This window comes from Lonchura striata, chromosome 1A (assembly GCF_050655825.1).
Source record: "Lonchura striata isolate lonStrDom1 chromosome 1A, ASM5065582v1, whole genome shotgun sequence".
Taxonomy (NCBI): domain Eukaryota; kingdom Metazoa; phylum Chordata; class Aves; order Passeriformes; family Estrildidae; genus Lonchura; species Lonchura striata.
The window spans coordinates 37,292,435-37,314,661 of record NC_140741.1 but is presented as its reverse complement, the minus strand read 5'-3'; the positions used below and the strand labels follow the sequence as shown (position 1 = coordinate 37,314,661).

Genomic DNA, 22,227 nt, shown 5'->3' with positions numbered 1-22,227 from the left:
GTTGAGACAGGAACTGAGTGCAAGTTTGCTGAATTCTGGAACAGCAAAGAGTGTGTGGGAGCACTTGTTTTGATTGGAGTTTCATAGGCACATGAGCTCGGAACTGTACTGTACAGCACAAAATTACATTTATACATCAGCATATACAACTGTTTCCATCCCAGAACTGATATCTAGAACTTGAAAAAGTGCCTTGGGTGGGGAAGGTTTGTTTGCTTCAGGAGGACCAGAGTACCATTTTAATTATCACTCCAGTAATTTCATCAGGATACAAACTACAATGCATTTTTTACCATCTGATTTGAATCAATCTTTGTGTGGCACCATGCCTACCATACACAGGTTCCCTGCTATAAAATATCACGTTCCTGCACAGTAGCTACTCATTTCAGTTACTGTGTCCTCACAATGTCATGCAGTGCCTGGGGGAGCCTTATAAATGTATGTGCAACTGGGAGGAGCATGGTGTTTGTGATGGTCTTCGGTTCATTACAGCTGGTTGTGGTGGATTTATACACGTTCTCTACATTTTAACATCATTAGAGCATCACAGAAACAATTTTTTAGCAGAAGAATGACCACCGCTCTGTGGCACACATCTTAGGATGGGGAATGAAGAGCAGCAGGACACAGTACTGCTCTGTACAGTATTCACCTTTTCTGGGCAGACTTTTTTATTTTTTTAAGGGCACCATATGGCTAATGCAAAAAGTTAAAGAAAAGAAGTTCCCTTATAAAGATGCACAATATACACTGTGTTTTTCTGTGAGTGCTACAAGCATTACAGAGGTTATAATTTTATCTTAGAGCCCCTTAGTCAAGATTCTAATAAAATCATCACCAAACTGAAATTGCAAAATCTAATCTTCACTGAATTTCAAGTACCACAGACTGAGAAATTGCAAGAGAAACCTCAAAACTGTAGCGTAGCCACCTGTGTCTAAGACAAAGGGTTAAATGCATTGCATGCTTTGTGAGAAGGGGAAGCACAAATAGGAACAATACATAATATGCAGAGAACTATCCTTTTTGCTAGTAGAGTTATAAATCTAATCAGTCTATAAATAGTGAATCTCACAAATGTTTGAAACTTCCAGCATAGTGATTTTAGACTTTCATTTCCACAAAGGCTGTTTATGGCCCCTTATACACAACATTTAAAAGGTGTATAAAAGCTATGCTCTGAATATACCCAGTTAAAAATTTTTATCCCACAAGATGAAAAATCCCCTCCAAGATCATGATACTTAAAGTTTTTGTAAGGGACCCACTCTGGCCTCAGGTGTCATGTTGTAAAATGTTGGCTGAAATAACTGGGATTAGGGTAGTATGAAACAGAGGTAAGTGAAATTGTATGAAAACAAATACTAGAGATTTTGTTTATACAAGTGAATTTCAGATGCGGAAATGTTTATATCTTTTTCTCTCTCCCCAGATAAAATTATTTTAATAAGATAAATTAACCGAGCACTGCTTATACATAGGCCTTGCAGGACTGTGCACAAAGCCATTTATTGTATCCAGAAAAGAGCAGGATATTTTTGTAGGACAGACATGTTTGCTTTATTCCCCCCAGTACTCTTTTCTCTGGAGCTCTTTCCCCACTGGTCTCACAGCCCTCTTTGTTCATCTCAGCTGCCAGATGCTTCCTCCAGAGCCTGCCCTGGACCTTGACCTATGGAGCACCATGAGGTGGTGGCCCTCACATCTGTCACCATCTGGTCCCTCTCTTGCTCCACTGTGGCCATGACTCTGATTGTAGCACATATCCCAGGGGCTTGTAACTTACAATTCATGTGACTATGGGGGTTCTGGACAAAAGATCTCCTGTCTTCAAGTCATGTTTCTCTTAACATTTTAGGATACTTTTCTTTATTAAGATAATGTCACAGTGAAAAGCAGATTTAATCTAGAGTAAATACATAGAAAAGGTTTTACAAAATCTGTTCTTGCTAATGGCCCTGCAGAGGAGTGCTATGGAATACATTTTCTATTTTACTTTCATCAAAGTGGTCAGCTCCAAGGGGGATATTTTCCTTTGTGTTCTGGCTTTCTTTTCCAGTAAGAACGGAATCTTGTCAGAAAAAGAAGAAGCCTTTTGTTTCAATACTTTAAAATATCTTCCAAAGGTATGATAGTTACAATTATAATTTATAAAGGCTGCAAAAATTTTTAATTTTTACTCCAAATATGGTGTTGGCCTCAAATATAAATCAAAGACTTCTTGAGGTAGTAATTGAATTCCAGGAGCAACCACCCTCATCCTGGAGTTTGTACGTCATTTCGCTACATGATTCTGATGCAGTTGCTACATGGAGTGGCATACTTTATTCTGGAAAAGATCAAAAACAATAACACTCTTTGACCCACTACAGGGTTTCTTTCCAGAAAAAAGTGCCTAGAAATGTATGGTTGTCTGAATAAATTTCTTAAGATTATGAAATTACCTTGCAGATGTCAAGCACTATGTAAATATTGCAACAAAAAATATGAATCCCCAGAAAGTCTTAGCACGTGTAGAAGTAGGCAGTGACAGTTCATGGTGGGAGCAGTTATATCCTTCCCATTCAGAAAGTAGAGCTATTGGGAACATCTGAGCAGGGAATCTGTGCAGTCAGTGAAACACAGCCCGTCTGGTCTGTTATTTGAAATGCACTGTTTTGCAATCTTGTGAAAATGAAACTCCTGGGAAAATAAGTACATAGCATATGAAAGATAGCTGTATATCAGCTGAATAAATGGCATTTCTACCCTTATTGTTTTACAATGTTAAATTTCAGGTAGCCAGGTTAATGTAAGAAAATCTGCTACCAGCCATTCAGTAGTTCTTGTAGCAAATACAGTTAAATTTGCTGTTTACACTATATATACATGCAAAAACGCATTTCTCACATTTCATGTGAGAAACTGTATTTATAACTACAACACATTTTATGTGTTTGGTTCTTTGCTATACTTCTCTTTTCCATTATGTATTTTACATCCCAAAATATTTCAAACGTGTCCTTTTGTAAATGTAAATATAAATAAAGGGTATATGCCTGTTATATTTGCAGTACATATGGAAAGTTAAATTTTAAAGCACCAAACAGGAGAAAAACCCTTAGCACACACTGATAGCCACAGGAGTTGTGCAAATTCATGAAGGCTAAACCTCAAAAATAAAAAACTTTCATTTCTCTCATAAACTTTCCCAGGTAAAAGATCTAATTTCAACTTTCTAGTATATGTGACATTTGATTGGGCATTTGACCACACATCCTGGCATTTGACCAGGCAACTGCACTGGATTTGGTCCTAAAAGTGACAGGCAAAATGAACTAGCTTGCAAAACAGGCAGACAGTCTGCAGCCAAGGATACTTCCCAGAGCTCACCACTCTCCTTCTGGCTTCACATCTCCTGTCATTGCTGAGGTTTCAGAAGGCTGAGCTGTGGCAACTTTAGAGCGGACTTTGGCACCCACAGTTCACATGTGAGGGCACCAAAAAAACAGCACTATTTGAAAGCTAGACCTTTTGTCTGCCACCAGTGCCAGTGCAGAAGTGGCTCTGGTCAGTGTTCACCAGTAATGTTTCAAGAGATATGGAAACTCAACATTCCTGCCTTCTTTCTCGTATTCAAGGAGGGAAAAAACTCAATCCAACCAAATAGAAATAGAAATAGAAATAGAAAAAGAGCAGTTCTTTAAAGACTACCATGAATGTTAATTAGGAATTTTGGGCAGAAATGGCACTAATTAAGCACATACATTCTGAATTCTTATTTTCTTTTCTAAGCACATACAAGATAACCCCAAATATATGCTCTACTGACAATTGTGAATGTGTAAGAAGGCTTTTACCATCTCTTTTTTCTTAGAGAACCTAATGCAGAAATCTGGAATTAATTGAAAACCACAGTAAGATGCCATTCTCTGCCATTTGTCCTCAGCCAGTCAGCAGGTGGTGTGTTGTACACCCAGCACTATGGCACAAAGACACGCCCAGAACTGGTCTCCAGGTCATAGGGTGCCACAGCAACATTTCTCAGGTGCAAATCAAGAGTTGCACAAGGAAGAGCCCTGACTTAACGAGTGTCTGACTTCAGAGTGAGCATAGGAATTACAGTCCTTTAAAAGAAAATTTTATGAAGATAAATTTACAAGTGTTCATAGGTTTTGGGTCCCCTTCTTTGCTGCCAGTGCCTAAGAGAGCTCGTAGTTTGTGTTTTGTGACAGAGCAGGAGCACCTGCATTGTTCCACCCACACAGCCCACAACAGCTGAGTCCTGCCTGTGTCCCTGTCAGATTCATCAGTGCTTTTCTTAGCTCCAAGATGTGGTGAATGTTGTTCATATTCTATTCAGGTTCTTATAGTTTGTCCATCATATTGCTTTCTGTGAGCCCATTACAGCAAAGCTTATATTACAGTCTGTCAGATGCTGGGTTTTTTGCACATGCTATAGAATTGTATTTTTTGGTTTGCTCAGTTTGTATGTGAATGATCCCATGTGCAATAAAAAGATTCCTAGTGCATGCTCTGCTTGTAACCACATTAAAGAAATACATGTCTGCAGCAATCAGGATGTGTTATGGTTATTCTGTGTTCTGAGCTTTTTGTGGTTTAGGTTTCAGTGAATTCCTCAAGGTTTTGCTCTGGTGTTTAGGAGGATTTCTTGTTGTTTTCTATTTTGCATTTGAAGGAATTTTTAACTACTGAAACCTTTTGTCCATAGAGACTTTCTGTGGAATAAAATTGTATTGCACTGACCAAAAAATTTCCCTGTTGGATACAAGAAGATGGATTAGATGGTTTCTTGAGATTCTTGCAGCATTTAATTTCTGCAGCTCTGTGTTTTTAACTGGTGTTGGGGTGTGGGAGCCATACGGGAGGTGTTGATCTGTGCTGAATGATTGCCTGTGAATTATAGTTTGTATTTTGCCATCTGGCTGCCTGATAATTAGTCCATCTTTTTATCAAATGAATGGCACATGTCTTCCTTTCCTAAATGCATATGCAAAACTATATATTTTGGAAAAGGGTATTTACAACTTCAAAAAAATATAGCCAGAAAGCAGTGTCATTCTGTAATCCCATGTGTGTCCTCAGACAAACCTCACCCACGTATGGACCTAGACTACCCCCTGCATCACTCCGGGGTATTATGCAATCCAAGCATTGGATTTCTGGTTATGTGATGTTCTGAATTTGCTACATACCCATATAAGCTGAAGTCTGGATGATATACTATTTTACTATATAGCTGCAATATGTAGCTCTATTTTCCTACAACTAATACGTAAAAGACATACGCAGTTTGAGAGAATGTTCATTCTACTATATCTGCTATATCGCTGCTCCAAGTGTATTTCCGTGACATCCATTCCTGGTGGGACTCAGTGGGTTGGGATTACGAGAAAAGCAGGCTGAGCAGCAAGACAGCCTACAGGGGACAAAGTACCCATGAGGTACATCAGGTACCCAACCTCAGCTCCTAAGGCAGTAATGCTAGAGAAATCTGTGGTTCATTATAGAGTGTGAAATCAGGAAATCAAGAATTCAATGCAAATCTACCCCCAATCCCTGGGGGAAAAAAAAATATCATTTATGAAACCTTTTTCTTTTCTTTAGTCAGGAAACCCTGCAAAAAGGTTATTCAGAGAGGAGAGAAAGCATTTTCTCACTCTGTGGGATGTCAGCTATCCAATTTGGTACTTAAGAGCTATAATTCATGAGTCATGAGCTAGGTATTAAATGCACAGGAGAAAAATCTTAGTTGTATATATTTGGAGAAAGAGCTTTTTGACTTACAATATTGAAGAAGATGTATTTTCTTAGAAGTTACAGTTTTATTCTTTCTAGTTTTCAGTAATGCAATATATTCAAAATTAAGTGTGCATTAGCTTGTAAATATAACAATTTTTGTTCCTACCAAAAAAGAATTTCTATCATAAGATATATTCATTTATATAACTTTCTATGAGTTGGCAACTGCCAAGCTGCCTAAAAATGCAACCTGAGGGAGCACTTCAGATCAGTCATTTTGATTTTGGTAGTGCAAAAATCATCTGCTAGGAATTGGTTTGATGCAACAATATATGCCATTAAAAGGAATTAAATAAAGATATACCATAAAGTCTCTCACATATCTTATGCACTGAATGGGACTTTTAGCTATAAACAATCTAAGCAGTATTCAAGTTGATGGAATTAAATGTATATCAAGAAAATTACCATTTTCCTGTACTATCAAATTCTATCTAATGGAAGTGAACTTGTATTAATTTGCTTGTAAATCTGACTGTATATCCTCTTTCCTTTAGAATACTTTTGCTTTTCTATTGCCATTTTCATTACCATCTTATGAAATCTAAAATATTATTTGTACAAGACTTTGTTTTATTTCCTTTTAATGATCATGGTCATGTGGATCATGATCATTAAAAGTCTTTCTCTTTGTCAAGTCATTAAAACTCTTTCTCTTTGTAAAATATATATATTAAATTAGTAATAGTCTTCCTTTTGTCATTGAAATCACTGGCAACAAATGATGGCCAGAAAGAGGAATGACCTTTCTGAAGGGGTTTTCTTCTACACAGTGCAGAACAGGGCCACATTAGAAAACAGAACACTTTGCTTTAAGATCAGTCTTTGGCTCATTTCAGGTTGATGCCTGTTATGGCTGATTAAACTGTGTCTCTGTTTCTTCATTCTGCTGCAGCCTATTGTTACCTCCCATTAGCTGTGCAGATGGTAAGGTTTAGGGATCATTTTTGTTATAGATTGATGTGTACAGAGCATGCCAAATAGGCATGGAATCCATTTCCAGCTGGAATTTTAGCAATACTACAACACAAACAATATTTTTTGAAACAAATTTACCTCTAATAAAAATAATAGATATTTTCTTTCCAAGTTAGAAGAAATAAAAATAATTAATTCTTTCCATTCAGTTCAGAAATGCACACACAGACACGCACAGAGAAATATAATGGTCTAGATGAGGTAAATATTTTCATTTTCCATAGATTCTATATTTGATTAGCCTATGTAAGCAAATAGGAATGGATAACTTAATGAAAGCAAAGTAGATACATGAGAAAAAATTAGCTTAGGATGCTACAGAAATAAACTAGAACTTTTCTGTCCTCAAATACTTGTATTCCTATGATCTCCATGGCCTTCACCACAAGTTTATTTCTAAAGTTTCTACTGATATAATAGGCCTCTTGTGACAGAATTTAAGTGCTGTACCTAAAACATGAAATGAGACTTCCCAGAAAACCAGGCAAGTACCCAGTTCTACTAATACAGGTTCTTGTGCTCTGGTGTTCTGAGTAATAGCATGTCCAAGCAGAGAACCTTAATATGTGATATGGAAAAAGAATGGCATGGACCTTTTGTTCCAGGCTTTCACAGGGCACTCTGTATGATGCTGTGAAACCTTTGCTCCCAGTTTCTTTGCCTTCACATCTTCTCTGTAACTACATTTCCAAGATGACCAGCTTCCAGCAGGTTCTGGGCACGGGGTACTTATTTTGCTGACTTCAGGCTTTGAAATGTCGCTTTAGATATTTTTTTATTTATTTATTCTACAGAGATAAAAGCTTCTCTTTGTTTTTCCAGAGTGAGAAGTTATACTTGCAAAAAATTGTTTTGATGGTTATGCCTTCAAATACCAAACACAAGGTTGGATAGATGTAAATTTTTGGGTGCAAGTCTCCAAGATGTTTTGAAAGGAGATTGGATCACTGCTTCCTTGTGACATATATTAATTCTCTGCTTCAGGGCATTCACTGGCTGCCTTTGGGCCAAGAGGGATTATTTTTTCTTTTTTTTCTTTTTCTCTCTTGATGTATAAATTGCCTCACAGGGTTTTCTTTATTTGACTTTTGTTCTGTTGCTCTAATGGCCAGCCAACTGGAAATAGGCCACATGTCTAGACAGGATGCAAAGGCACAGTGCTGAAATGCTCCTAGTGCCATTTGAAGTAAGCTTATAGTTGAACTGATAGCTAGATTTAGGACCATGAAGAACTTTCCCCTAATCCAAGTGGAACTGTTATAGGGGTTTTTTGCTTGTTTTGTTGTGTTCCTCTATATTGAAGGGCATAGTCTTTGTCCTAGGTACCTTATGCAAATAATAATAATAATAAATCCTGCTATACAGGCATCTACAGTATAAGCAGTATCTTTTATTCATCCTGCTCACTTTCTGTTGGTCATTATAGATTTTTAAAAATTATTTGTTGTAGTTGTTTATCCCAAATAAAACTTCGGGACTATTCTAACAGGAAGCAGGGAGTTTAGGGCATTCAAGACTCCGCAGATGCTTGTCAGTACAGGGAAATGGATTTGTTGACCTCTGTTGCCATTTCAGACTGATGTTCATATAGAAGTTGAATCCTGCTTGCAACACCATCATCACAATTCATTTTAGATCAATTTGTTGCAGAAGTGTGCAGCAGAGCAGAATTTGGGCTCTTCATATAGAGATGCAAAATGGTAATCAGTTTTTCAAGGCATGCAAATATAACTCCAATAGCTGATCTTTAGAGTTACTAAAGAACATTTCTCTAAATGATAATTTAAAAGCAGTATGTCAGATAACACAGTCAAGTAGCTAAGAAAAAAGTATTTGAAGGCATGTTAAGGTTTGTTGAAACCTTACATTTAATTCAGGCAATTCTTCTAAAATATGTTTCCTGACTTTTGCAAGATTTATCTAGCAAATAGAATGGACTTCAGTAATTTGCTAAGAGATAAAAACTGTGAAATGTGAGATCCCTTTCCTTTTCAAAATAAGCTTATCTGGTTTGTAATCCTCTTGTGCATACACTTAGAGCCCTGTACTGTGTTTTTTCACCTTAAGGAAGATTCCCCCCTCAGAAATTCAGTACAACAGAAGTGCTCAAAATGTGTTTAATACATGTGGATTTTTGACACAAGAAGGCTCAAATTCTAAATGCATACTAGAACCACTAGAATCAGCCTGAAAATAAGATCTGTTATATTTTTGCTTCATAAACATATCTATTTTTCATTAGCAATATTGTTCTGAATTTTTGTCAGCTCTGGAAATGAATTCAGTTAAAAAAAGAAATAACTATTTCAAGAAGAGATTTCCATTAATTTGAATTCCTTGCAGAATCTGGATGGCACACCCCTCATTGTGTCCATTTTCTGCTGTTAAGGCACATACAAACTCCTGGCACTGGATAAAGGTGTTGTATTTTAAAAGACTTTTGAAGAGGATTAGAATAATTAAGATCTTACACTTCAAAATGCAAATTCTGTGTTATGCTGTTGGAGTTGCAGATTGTCTCAAACATAAATCAGCACATTAAGTAGTCAGCCATATTTAGTAGAAACTAGAAGCATGTGGCAATTCTGAACTTCATCAAGGTATGACTTTTGTACCATCCAGATTTTGACTGCTTTTATTCTGATTTTTTTATGAATACTGCAAAAATATGGTGTATTTAAAAAATTAAGGTGTGAATCTCTTATGATGAAAAAATTATGTATACCACAAATAGCACTGTCTTAGTTTTGTGTCAGCCATGATATGTGATATAAAAGCAGCCTCACTTTGTCTCAACACTACAGTGCAGAAAAGCATGTTAGATCAGGGAGCTGAACCTTTGACTCTAGTGCCTTGCTTGACATCAACAGAAATGGTTGGCAGTGGCAGCAATGAGCCATATGTTTTCCGAAATACACTTTAGATTAGAAGCCATAGAAGATTTCCATCGGAGCCTGTTGTCCATGGCAAGAACCAGTAGGCTGGCCTGGCAGACAACGAGAACCTTTACTCCCTTTCCCATGAGATCAATACAGTGTGAGATCTGGGGACATTTTTCCTCCTTTGGGGGCTGTGACATTCCTGTCCCCAGCTCTGCCATGGCCAAAGTCTGCCTTTCAGAATACCATTGCCACTACCTGTCACCCTTCAGTAAATCATCACTACCTGCAGTGCATCTCCTTTCCAGTTCCTGTTTTTTCTGAAATGCATGGCAGCCATGGAACTGTCTCTTCCACAGTGTGTAACAGTTTTTGGTGCTTCACACTGTGCTAATATAGTGTTATAAATCTATATTTGCCCTGTAAATCCATGCCTGGCCAATGGTAGATATCATCCACAATATTTTAGGATGTCTGTTACCATGACTAGTTTCTGGCTTCATAGTGGCTGCTAGGAATATTATTTATGGAAATATGTAATTAACCCTAAAATTATTTCTTAGGAGGGATCAATTGGAATAATTCCCTGTTAGGTAAACAAGAGTTTACATTGGCTTATGAACTGATTTCTAATGATTCACAGCTTCTGCACCTTCAGGTGCAAAGCCAGAGGTCAGAATAATATCGTAGTAACAACAACTTTAACACATTTTGTGATGTTCTAATTTAATTGAGGGGAAAAAACAGCCAGTAACTGCACCCCTCCTTATTTCCTTGCTTCTCACTGAAACAGGTCAAAGAGTTCCAAAACAGCACAGTGAGACTAAGCACCAAATAGGTCTGTGACCTGCTTCAGGCTGTAAATCAAAGTACTGTTTCCAGCACACACAGTCTCAGATGACCTGCTTTGTTCCTAGGCAGGGTTGTTCAGAAACTAGAGACCCATGAGCCTAGGTAGTATGGGCAGATGTTTGGCCTGATGCTGCCCACCCCCTCTATTGCTGAATCCATTCACAGCTTCTTTTCCAGACATGGATATATCAAGTTGCTCCCTGCTTGGACACTATCCTCATGACATCTGAGTTCAGTCTTCCAGTGACCAAACCATAGGTGAATAGACCAGGCCTTCCACTTTAAATACTGTCCAATACAAGGGTCCACATATATAAAATACAAAATTTTTTTCCCTCAAAAAGTGGCTTTCTGTCCAGAACAGGGACAAGGATGAACAAGAGTTAATATACTGTCCAACTTTTTATTATGATTTTCCTTTTGTTTACACTTAAGACACCTGAAGATAAATCTTCAGGTTGCAACACTTTAGTCCTACAAAAATCTGAAATCTAGCTAAAGGAAATTAAAAACGTCAACCTAAATTTTTTAGTTCTCTCCACACTGTTTAAGATGTCATTTTAAAACTGCCTAGGGCAAACCTAAGAAGAGCAGACAGCAAGTGACAATGGCTTCTTTTTGTTCTGGTTAAATTCATGTTTGAAGAAAAAGTTTTATTCACTGTGTGAATAAAAGCACAGGAGCTGGACATTAGACTGTGTATTCATCAGGAGCATCTGTTTGTCTGAATCTCTGTCCAGCAATATTAAAGGAAATCTATTCTCATCCCTGTGATGCAAATCAAAAAACACTCCCTTTGGTAAATTGGCTGGGTGTTGAAGGGATAGTTTGCTCGTCACTTTGGTGTAACTGCACCAGGATGACACGTTTCTATAAAAGAGCTGATTTGGAATGATATCTACTATATGATTACCTGTCTTTGTCACTTTCAATGGATTGAATTTGATACCAAATTCCATTTTTGTCAACCCAAAATATGTCCAACTCTGGAGGTTCAAAGTGAGCCATAGGAAGGAACTGTGTCCAAACATGCCATCCTTCCACAGGATCCGAAAAAGACTTCAGAACCTTTTTGGATGGATGTCCCTTGGAATTGGTCATTCCTTCACTGGCACACCTACCAAGCATGTCGAAAATTGTTTCCCCAGTTCTGAATGGGTCAGGCAAATGCTGTCCAGACCCGCTGCTTTTGCCAAAGTTTCCCACACATTTTCCCTTGGTTGTCTCATGGGAAAGTCTCTCCCATTGCCCAAGGCAACAAGCAAAGGAATGAAGCACACGAACACTATCTGTCTGAACCCCATGTCCATGTCCCCAACCTCTGTGAGAAACCCCGCAATGCAGCAACACCCAAACAACACTTGATTCCCCAGAAAAACCCCAAGTCTCTGAGTTGCTAATCGTTGTCCGACGAGACGTCTGCAGCGTTGCTGTCCATCTTTGTCTGCGTGCTTGCTTCTCTGCTTCTCTGGTCCACGTTCACTGGCATCTGCACCTGATAAGGTTTCACGTATCTTGGAGTTTTCTGATACTTTGTATTTATGATGATCATGTTATTCATCACATAAAGCAAGGAAAACAAAGAGTCATTCTGATTTCCCTAGCAGTGACATATATCCATAAAGGCTAACAGAATTACTGCAGATTTATGCTCTGTGAGTTCAGGATTTGTTCTAGCAGCTCTATAAATTCTCTAACATTCAGATAGCAACACATCTATATACCATGTAAGTCCTGAACCATCTGGTTTCTCTGAGAGTGCAGAATCTTTTTAGGGAGTTCTTTTTAGCTCCAATTTAATATGGTTAATTTTTTTCTTTCCTCATTCTTGCCATTGACCACAATAATACCATTCTTACAAGTTTTAATTACTTCATGTACGGCACTTGACTGGCTGCTACTTCAATACATTGAAGACACTATATGAAAGGTTAACTGATTGCAGTTCGTGTGAAGAAAAGGAAGCAAAGCTGTAAGATCTTCATGCAGCAGGACATAGATTTGTGGCAGTCAGGGACTGCTAACAAACAAAGGTCTCTGGAAGTAAAGGCAAAACACAAGCTGACATTGAAATTCTTGATTGCAAACCACCAGGGGAGCAATACAGTATAACAATAACTGCTGATAATGGATGCTCCCTTTTAGGAAAAATATAGCTGTATAGATCTATATAGCCTAAATTACAAATTGTATTCCATTTAGTACAAATATATAACCAAAACTGCACAGATGGCAGGATTAGGAGGAAAACAAAACAAAACACAACACAAAAGGAAGGTTTTTTACAACTGCTGTTATTTCACAGGCAGATCAAGACTATGTGACTTTCTGGTGGTTCTCTGGGAAACCAAAGAGACTATTTTTCTGAGCAGTTTAATAAGCTTAGAAAATTTTTTGTCATCTTGAGGAAGGGCTTAGATTTAAAATTACTAATCAGTATTTCAGAAATATTTGCCCTGTTTCTTATTAGAATTGTAGCAGAGCTTCTGATGTGTGTTCTTTGACAGCTACAGTAATACAGTGGAAGCAGAAGGGATCAAAAAGTTGTGGACAGTCAATAGAGTCCCATAGCATGATAGCCAATGATTAGTCAACCAAACTCTTTTATTAGCTCAGCCTGTCAGTATTCTTTTTCCAGGATTAATTATTTGATGACTCTGAACAGCTTTGACCTTATTTTACCTTTAGGATAACTTTAACCTTCCATGTTTGTCTTCTAAGAAAGAAATGTGCTTTTCAGAAAGGATGCTAGGTTTTTAAAATAATAGCTTGGCAGCGCATTTCTCACCATGTTCAGGAAGGTACATAATGTGTCACAGGAGATCAGTTTGGATGACAAAACTAACACACCAAACAGATCATCCTTCATTAAGGAAAATCCTTTGTGTCAAAAGAAGCATTCATGAGATCACTGTGATGTTTACAGTATATGAAATAAATAATGAGTTTTCTAACATGAGCATTTCCCACAGCATGAAGCAAAAAAACTGTACATTGATCTTGGTTACCCTTGTGAAACATTAAAGTCTTGTATAGCATAAAAATAGGAGCAGAAATTAGCCCAAAGACATATCTTGGCATTTCTTGTACAGCAATTTTCCTTTATACAACAACTTTCACCAATCTTTTATAGCATCTATTCAATACATATACTATAGAAAGGCAAATACAAGTGACAGCATCAATGAGAACCCACCTTATTGAGGAGAAGAGTAACATAAAGCAGTTCAGAACTTCTGTTCCTTCTCTTACTAATTTAATGTTGCTACAACATTATTCTAAATCTCACAAATACAAATCTTTATTTTGAAAACAAACTTCTGTGAATTCCAGCAGTGCTACCTGTCCCAGCCAGTGTGTGCTGAACCTTTCTTTCAGGCCATCCATACTGCTTGAAAGCCCAGCTGTTGAGAAACAGAAAAGTTTCCAGAAATCTGGAAACTTGCAGCCTGAGTGTGAGATCCCTTGTGTTCTCCCTACTGTGTGTCCTTTCAACAGCCTCCATCAGTCCACAGCACTGACATAATCCAAGTGTTTTTGGCCTTGTCCCCTGTTTTCTGTTTTGCAACAGAACTGGTAGCAAGTAACTGAAGATTTTATATATTTGTTTAACTTAATGTGCATTAGAAAGTTTGAAAGAAATCCACTGTTCCAGTACACTGAATTAGGCCAGAGTATATGAATGTTTTCTACAGTGGTATGCATTGGTAGTCTAGATATATTAAACAGAGATTGGACTGGATTGTACTAAGAAATATGTTGATTAGATGGAAGTGTAACTTTGCCTTTGAAGTTAAACACATGAAGTCACAGTCTGCCCACTACTTCTTAAAGCTTCATCTCTTGTCTTTAGAGACCTATCTGTCTATTTTTCAAAGAAAATACACTGTGCATGTTGCTACAGCTGCATTTGTGCTTCTAGAATATTCGTGCCTTTGCTGAATAAAGGTTTCTTCCTCTGCTGCTGCTTTACACCACTGAGAAACAATTAACATATAAGCAGGTCTCAACTGTACTATGTGTTTATGTCTCAGTGTACAGTATCCTCCTGGGAAGCAAATGGGACTGTACTGGATCAACATAAAGAGAGAGACCACAAAAAACAGATGTTCTAGAGGCACTTCCCCTAAGTCCTGTCTCTGTCATCTCTGGAAAGTTGTAGCACAGACTCGCTGTGACATACAGAGTAGAGAAGCCCCTAGTTTCATGGTTGTACATTTCTATACATTTGTTTGTGTAAGTGGTATAGGTTGAGCAATGTTAAAGAGGAGTGTTTGAAAGCCCTTCAAAAAGGTGCTGACAAATGAGGAGCTATGTTTTTTATTGCTTTGCTGTTTTGAAGTGCTTTATGTTTGTTGCCTTGGCTTTTCCAAAACAACATCATCTTACTTTTGCTAGAATTCAAAATTTTCATAGCTTTTTTTACATACTGTATTTCTGCCTTTGAATGTAACTCTTATTCTGTCCCTCCCAAGATACTACCAAATCAGATTTTATGCAAAACAGTTTTCATCCTCTGATTTACTTTGGAGACATGATGAGCCCAGAAAAGTTATAAATATTATGACAACAGAACAGAAACCGTTTCCTTTGCTAGGACTGTGGTAAGATGTGTTGAGCTGACTTCAGTTGATCAAGGACTTCAGAAGATCCCTTCTCTAACATACTCACAGATTCTCAGCTCTGATCTGTTGGCATAACATCAAAGACAGTTGCATGGTAATCTGGTTGTCAGTATGACTTGGGTTAGGGGAAACAATATATTTAAGCGCTTTGTTTTTTTAAAACCTGCACCATCCAGATAAGACTGCATCAAAGAGCAAGGAAGCAACTACTTGCATAATCATAACATTCACAGTTTCATCCAAATTTGCTAGGGAAGAAATGATTCAAGCAACTGGGCTTTTTGAGACAATGTGAGTTGTTCTAGTCCCTGAAATATGAAATCTCTTGAAGGCAAGAAGAAGATATAAAGCAGAGAAAGCTGAAGTGCTTAGCTCTGATCTGGACTGGGTTAGAAGTAGTTTCGCTCCACAGGAAAGTAGCAGGAGCATGTAGTGTTAAATATGGTTTTTGCAGGTTTTTTCCTCCAAATTTCAGTATGAAGAAATAACTGAATTACCTTCAGAAAAAATGATGTAAAGAAATCTGAAGAGTATATATGCTGCCAAAACACCCCCCAATAGTCCTGGATCTTAACAGAATTTAGCTTTTAATATGGAAAAATTACTCCTGTTTCCTAAGAGGCACATGATATATGCTTTGAGATAACATTACCTACATCAACAAATTTATTCAGATTAAGATTTTGTGTCAGTGTTTTCCATGTGAGACTTAAAGGGGTTTTTATGACTGTGCCAGTGTGTTTTCTACTTGGAGAAAGTGGTCTCTAAAGAACAAACTAATAGAAAACAATTTTGATGATCCCAGTATCCTGAAACTTATTGCATTGCTAATTAAATATTTATTCTATTCTCTGTGCTTTTTGCTAAATCTCTCTTTATTTAACCCCTCTTTACATAAATGCTCATCATGTTAAGTAATTATAAATAGTGCAATTGGCTGGTCTCTAATTAGGAGAGGAAAACACTCAGTGATGTATGAACTACAGGATAATGTAGAGCACTCTGTAAATCTGCCCAGGATCCAGCAGACTGGATTACAGTCTTTAGGCAATAGCTTTAGATAGCCTGTGTAACATAATGATATCAAACCAGCATAACATTACATACACATTTGTAATTAATAAGAACAAAACAAGCATTTACTGAACAAATCAGTGAAGCTGTGCTAAAACAATAAATGTATGAGGTTATAAGTTTTTTACAATACTAAATATTTACTGTGTAAAATGAATGTGCAAAAGAGCTGAAAACGGTAAAAAAATAAAATATTTTTAACATTGATATCTCCCATTGTATTAAGACAAGTTAATGTAAGTTACATAACAGTTCTTGGGGCATAGCTATTTCATTATCTCACCAATTAATTGGATCTTATCAAGGAAAAAAAAAATAGTAGAAACTAGCAGAGGCTGCACATTAACATTAAATCTTAAATGAGGAAATTCCTCATTTTACTTCTACTCTCTGAAGGGCTAAAACCAGAACCCTAAGGCCATCCTTTGGGGCGGAAATGAATATAAAACCTTTGTGTTTCATTATTGGAATTCTACTTCCAGTTGTGTCTGAGATGAGTTTCTCAGAGAAGTGAATTTTATTCACCAGGCTGGTAGCGTTTGAAACAGGCAATGGGTTGTAGGCTTTATTTCTTCCTTCAGGATTATAATTTTCATAGAACTATAGAATGGTTTAGGTTGGAAAAGACCTCAAAGATCATTGAGTCCAACCATTAATCTTGTACTGCAAAGACCCCTGCAGTTTAATTCTAGGCTATTTTATGGGTATTATCCTCCACATTTTTTTTCCTAAGAGTCCCCCTCTTTACAAACCAAGGAAATACTTTGGCACCTCAGTTTCATTTTCCTTAATAACTTTCTTCATTTTTAGACTCACAGACAGAACTGCATATTTTTACCAAGGCCCAATTCCCATTGCTGGTTTAAGTAGATGGGACTTGTCCAGCCAGCTGATGAGGCAGCCAATGAACTGTTAGCAGCTGGGAGAAATTACTTATAAGTTTTATAAAGAACCTTTGTTGGTTCTGATAATTCTTTACTTGGACTTCCCTTCTATCAGAGATGTGATGTACCTTGATTGTTATAACTGTTGATGTTTTCATCATTCACTTACTGTAAGATTAATCCTTTTCTTTTTTATTTTTCATCTTGACTTTAATGATGACTGGTGGTGATGAGTTCCACTAGTGCTTGTGATGTCAATGACTCAGTTTTGAACCCTTCTTCCTGTTTATAGATCTAATAAAACAAGCTGAGCAGAACTGAATGCAGCATTCCAGGAAAGATTGATTTACACAATATTAGATTACTTTCAGTTGTGTTTTCTACTCTGCTCCTACCAGTATTCTTAGGACCTCACATTGGATTACAATGATTGCACTGACCTGTATTCTATGGTGCCAAAGGCTTTTTTTTCAGTGCTGATACATATAATTAAACATTCAGCCACACTGTGAGAATAGTAAAGTACATTTCTTTACACATATACTGCATTTCAGTCCTTAGCATTTAAAAAACTTATGGTTCTTAACTGTGGGGATTTTTTCGTTTACTTAATTTTATAACACCAGTTTTGCTATCTCATTTTGCCCTCTGAAAAAAATTGTTAACTGTTTCATCTTATGCCTCTTATCTGATTTTTGATTTAGAATAATACTCTCTCTCTTGCTGCAAACCATAGTGTTATGACCATATGGCTTATTTAGCAGGGATTTCATTAGAGAATATGTAAATCCCCATGCTGATTATAAAAACAGGGTTTTTACCTATTATTTCAGAGTCTGAATGCCGGAAATTCTACTGTATTAGAAAGTTATGAGGTTTGCATGCATCAGTTTTTCTTTTATAGAATATTTATAATGCCAGTACTGAAACATGTTATATACATTCAATATTTTGCAGTTTGAAATATTTTATTCGGCTCACCTGGCATGAAGGCAGAGCTTATCCACAGATAATCTACTACGCTTTCTTTCAAATATTTCCTACACCCTAGCCCTCCATATAATTGAAGTGCCACAGTAGCTGATTCTACTGTAAAGTTCAACAATAATTTTAAATTCCTGGCACTGCTCCCAGTGGAGCTATGTTAATTTGAAGCAGCTAAAAATATGGCCCAGTAGTGCTGTTTGCTGCATTTCTCCTCCTCCCCAAACAAAACAAAGCATTTAAATGCTTAGAGAACATATTTGTCATATATATGATGCTATTTAATAACATGCTGACAGAGAATAGTATGATGTCTAGAATACTGTGATGATTGCCTTTAATATTTTTCAAAAACGGCTTACAGTGAACTGAAATAATAGTTTTACATAAAGCATATTAATAATACTTCCCAAACCAAATTTAAAATGTTCCATTACTCTTGGTTATTTTTCTCCTGTTTCAGAGCTAACAGTAGAAAGCCTCGGCCTCAGCCTCATTTTAGCACATACTAATTATAATTTTTTCAAAGTCAAAATAATGCTAATAAACTGGAAAATTTCACCTACTGAAAATCACCTTGTTAGGAATAGTTAATCCTTATGTTAGGAGCAAAGCAGCATCCTACCTAGTCTATCATACAGAAAGGAAACCTGGGTGAGGAGAAGTCCTCATCTCTTCATCACCCATCTCTATATAGGTCAGTCCACATCTCACTGTATTGAACAGATGCTGTACATGTGTGGGGCCTGCATATTTAATTACCTTTGAATCTATAAACAAGTATAAAATTAACAAACAGAAATAAAAAATATTGAGAACCAGGAGAAAAATTAGGGCTAAAAAACCTCCACAATTAGAAGTTTTGGTTTTAAAGAATAGACAAGAATAAATAGGATTAATTGAGTTATTCTGGGGAATAAACTATTCCCAGTGCAGGCCATTTCTATTAATTGGTTAAATCTGTGTATATTCTTCCCACTGCTGGTCTTGTGATATACACAGATATCTAAGCTCCCTCCTGAAGAGGCCAGTCTTATTGAATTGGGGCTGGGTAAGTGTCATGTTGATATAAAATGATCATGGGCAAGATAAAGCAGTATTTAGCTTAAAAATATTGAATTTTGAAGTGGGATGAATGTTAAATACCAGAAAGTATACTATAAAGGAAAAATAGCACAAATATAAAAATATATACTCTGTGTAGGTTGCTAGTACCTGATTCAAAATCATCCTGAACTTCACTCTACCTAGGTCTTGGTGGTAAAGCACAGGAAATTCCCAAAGATGAAGGCCTGAGTGCCTTTATGTAACAGTTTTGCAGTTGGAAGCAGCGTCACGGAACAAAATGAATCATTCATCCTACATGGAGAAAGAAGCAGAGGTAAATTCAGGTTTTCAGGCTAAGAACATTAGGCATCTGTGTCATTAGAGGTAGAGGAGAAAACTTCATCATGGGCTTCTGAGTTGGTGGTAAATCTATACTAAAGGAAAGGAAAAGCTAGTTTCCACATTTCTGGTTTCAAAGTCCCTGCCTCAAAGACAACCTTATGTTTAAATACTACCTTTTAATCAATCAGTGTAGCACAAAGTATTAGAAAGAGTGGAGGGATTTAGCCTATGTGGTGAATACCAAGAATTGCCAAAACCACACGTTACAAAACAGACTGAAAAGGTACTCCACCAAACATTCCATTCAAGTTAGGTTAGATCCTTGCTCACTTTTTTTTTCTTGCACATTCTTCATGCACCTGTTTCCCCTGGCTAGTGAATAAGTCAGTGCCTTTTCTCACAGCAGTACTTTGCAGTCTTCACCTCATGAGAGATTTTGCCTGATTACTGGTAAGAACTGCAACATGAACCAACATCCTGAGAAAACATTAGTCTAAATCTGATTGATCATTACACAGCTATTAGTAAATCATGCATGTTGACATGGCCAGGGTCTGAAGCTCAACAGTAGTGTGCTCCAAAAAATCACAATGAACTTTGTATCTTTTTGACTTTCCCACAGGATTGTGGGATAACTACTGTCCTAGTTAGGCAGTCTCAGAGCTCTGCCCACCCTCACAGCAGTTGGTACCGCTGTGTTTTCAGTGACTGTCCTTACCCCACTGACTACTTTTTCATGCAGATTTTACAAAACATCCCAAGCAACTGAATTCTCGATTCTTTGAGTTTTCAGCTGCTCTTATTGTTTCATCCTATTCCTTCACCATTGTTTATGATGGTTTTTGAAGATGCCTTGCCAGATTCTTATATTTCTTCAGGGTATCACAGACAAAGTACACCCATCTGCATTTTGATCACACTGTTTGGCCACTAACAGGCTCTTTCAGGTTCTGGAGAAGCTTAACCACCGCTGAGTTTAAGGAGTTTCTCTTTTATTGATTCAAAAAGTTACAAATGCTGACAGGAATGAAAACAAGGTACAGTAAAAGCCAATGGAGAGGTGAAAAACTAATCTCCACTCAGGAATGCATATAAAGATCTTAATGAAATTATGATATTAATGGGTTTCACCTCATACTTAGTCCTAGATCCAGCATCCACAGTGTCTCCTGAAATCTTCTAGAAGACTTTGTACCAATGTTATTTGGATTTGGATGTTTTTATCAAGGACCCATGGAAGATGTAGTTTAACTGCAGAATAAAGATATCACCAAGATGGGTGAGGCAGTAAATTATGAGATTAGGGACAAAAACACTGTCCAGCAAAATGTATTCTAATTCAAGCAAGTGCTGCATAGTGTCTGGATGTAAAGAAGGCCAGCTGTTCTCACAGGTTAGAGACCTGTTGAAGTATTTACTAGAAAACCCCAAGTGTCCTTCACTGACCTGTTTCAATATTCTGGCCATAGCACTTGGTAAGATGCTTGCATATGCTCCAAGGATAATGCAAAAATAAGCTGGAAAGGCACTTTGTCTCTGAACACAGCAGTGCTAAAACCACTGCTAGAATTCTGTTTCTGGCTCTTGATGGTCCCATCTAAGCAACGGTGTGGAAAGTGCAGAGTGTACAAAGGGGGTCATAAATAATTCAGGTCACAAATGACACAATTTACATCTTGGACACTGAGGAGTACTGCTTGATTTTTTGAAGATCCGATCCACAAACAAAGCTTTTGTTCACATAATGTTTCACAGGCAAAGGCATTGGAACAATCCAGTAGCTGGAACTGAAGATAAAGGGGAGAAAAAAACAACTTCAAGCCTAAAATGACACATGATTTTTCTTAGCTGTGAAAGGTAGGTAAAAGCTGGATCAGCTTATCAGGAGGCTGTAAATTCATCACAACTTTAGGTCTACAAGAAATTATTACAGGTCTTCCCATGAAATGTGTTTTGATCCAGTTCCTAAGCAAATGCCTCTAGACATAATTCAGACCAATGAATTATAGTAGTCCCTACTGGCCATCACCTAATGAAAGAAATCTGTGAAGGACAAAGCTGAGATTTAATTAATCAGATTTTAAACTAAAATCTTTTATTTATGCTGAGGTTTACCTCTTTACTTTGTTCATCAGAGTGATTACCAATTCCACAGAGAAGAGTTTTCAGTAAATATGACTAAGGTTATAGTTAAGGTTATAGTTAAAGCTGAAATATCATTTTACCAGAAATACGTAGTGTGGAGTTTGTGGTGGAATTATGTCATTTGGAACAAGTAATGCCTATAATCCACTTACGCCCTTCATTTTTTGTTTCTTTTAGTATTAATTCAAATTTTAATAGGATTGGAAAAACACAGCTGCTTCTTGTTGGAAAGGTAGTTATTTTCTCTGTATTTACAGGAAAAATTGATTCATTTGGTTGTAATCTATAAATCTAGCTTTTAAAAATGAAAATATATCATGAACCATGTTTGTCCATGCTGCTTTCAGTGAAGTTTGTCATTAACCCTTCTTCTCATCCTATGGATGGTTTTGTTTGAAATGTGATTAAGACTATTTTTAGGATTTAGATGAGTACTAATCCTCATAGAAATTGTTCAGTTCCCTTGTAGAAGTTTTTCACATGATATTCTTTCACAGATGTTCATGCATTGATTATCAAGGGACAAAATTAAAGCCTAAAACAAGAGAGGAAAAGCATGCATATATATTTATACATCAGTGGGTTTTTTTTTAAAGTTATTAAGAACTTTGT

General features: G+C 37.0%; 1 long non-coding RNA gene across 1 annotated transcript in view; it reads right to left on the bottom strand.

Annotated features, from left to right (window-relative positions):
• Positions 1-7,541: 7,541 nt before the first annotated feature.
• Positions 7,542-22,227, bottom strand: part of LOC146763447 (uncharacterized) — a 97,724-nt gene continuing 83,038 nt past the window's right edge. The window contains exon 3 of the long non-coding RNA XR_014952063.1: positions 7,542-19,440. This is a non-coding gene — a long non-coding RNA (uncharacterized LOC146763447). The remainder of the gene's footprint in view (positions 19,441-22,227) is intronic.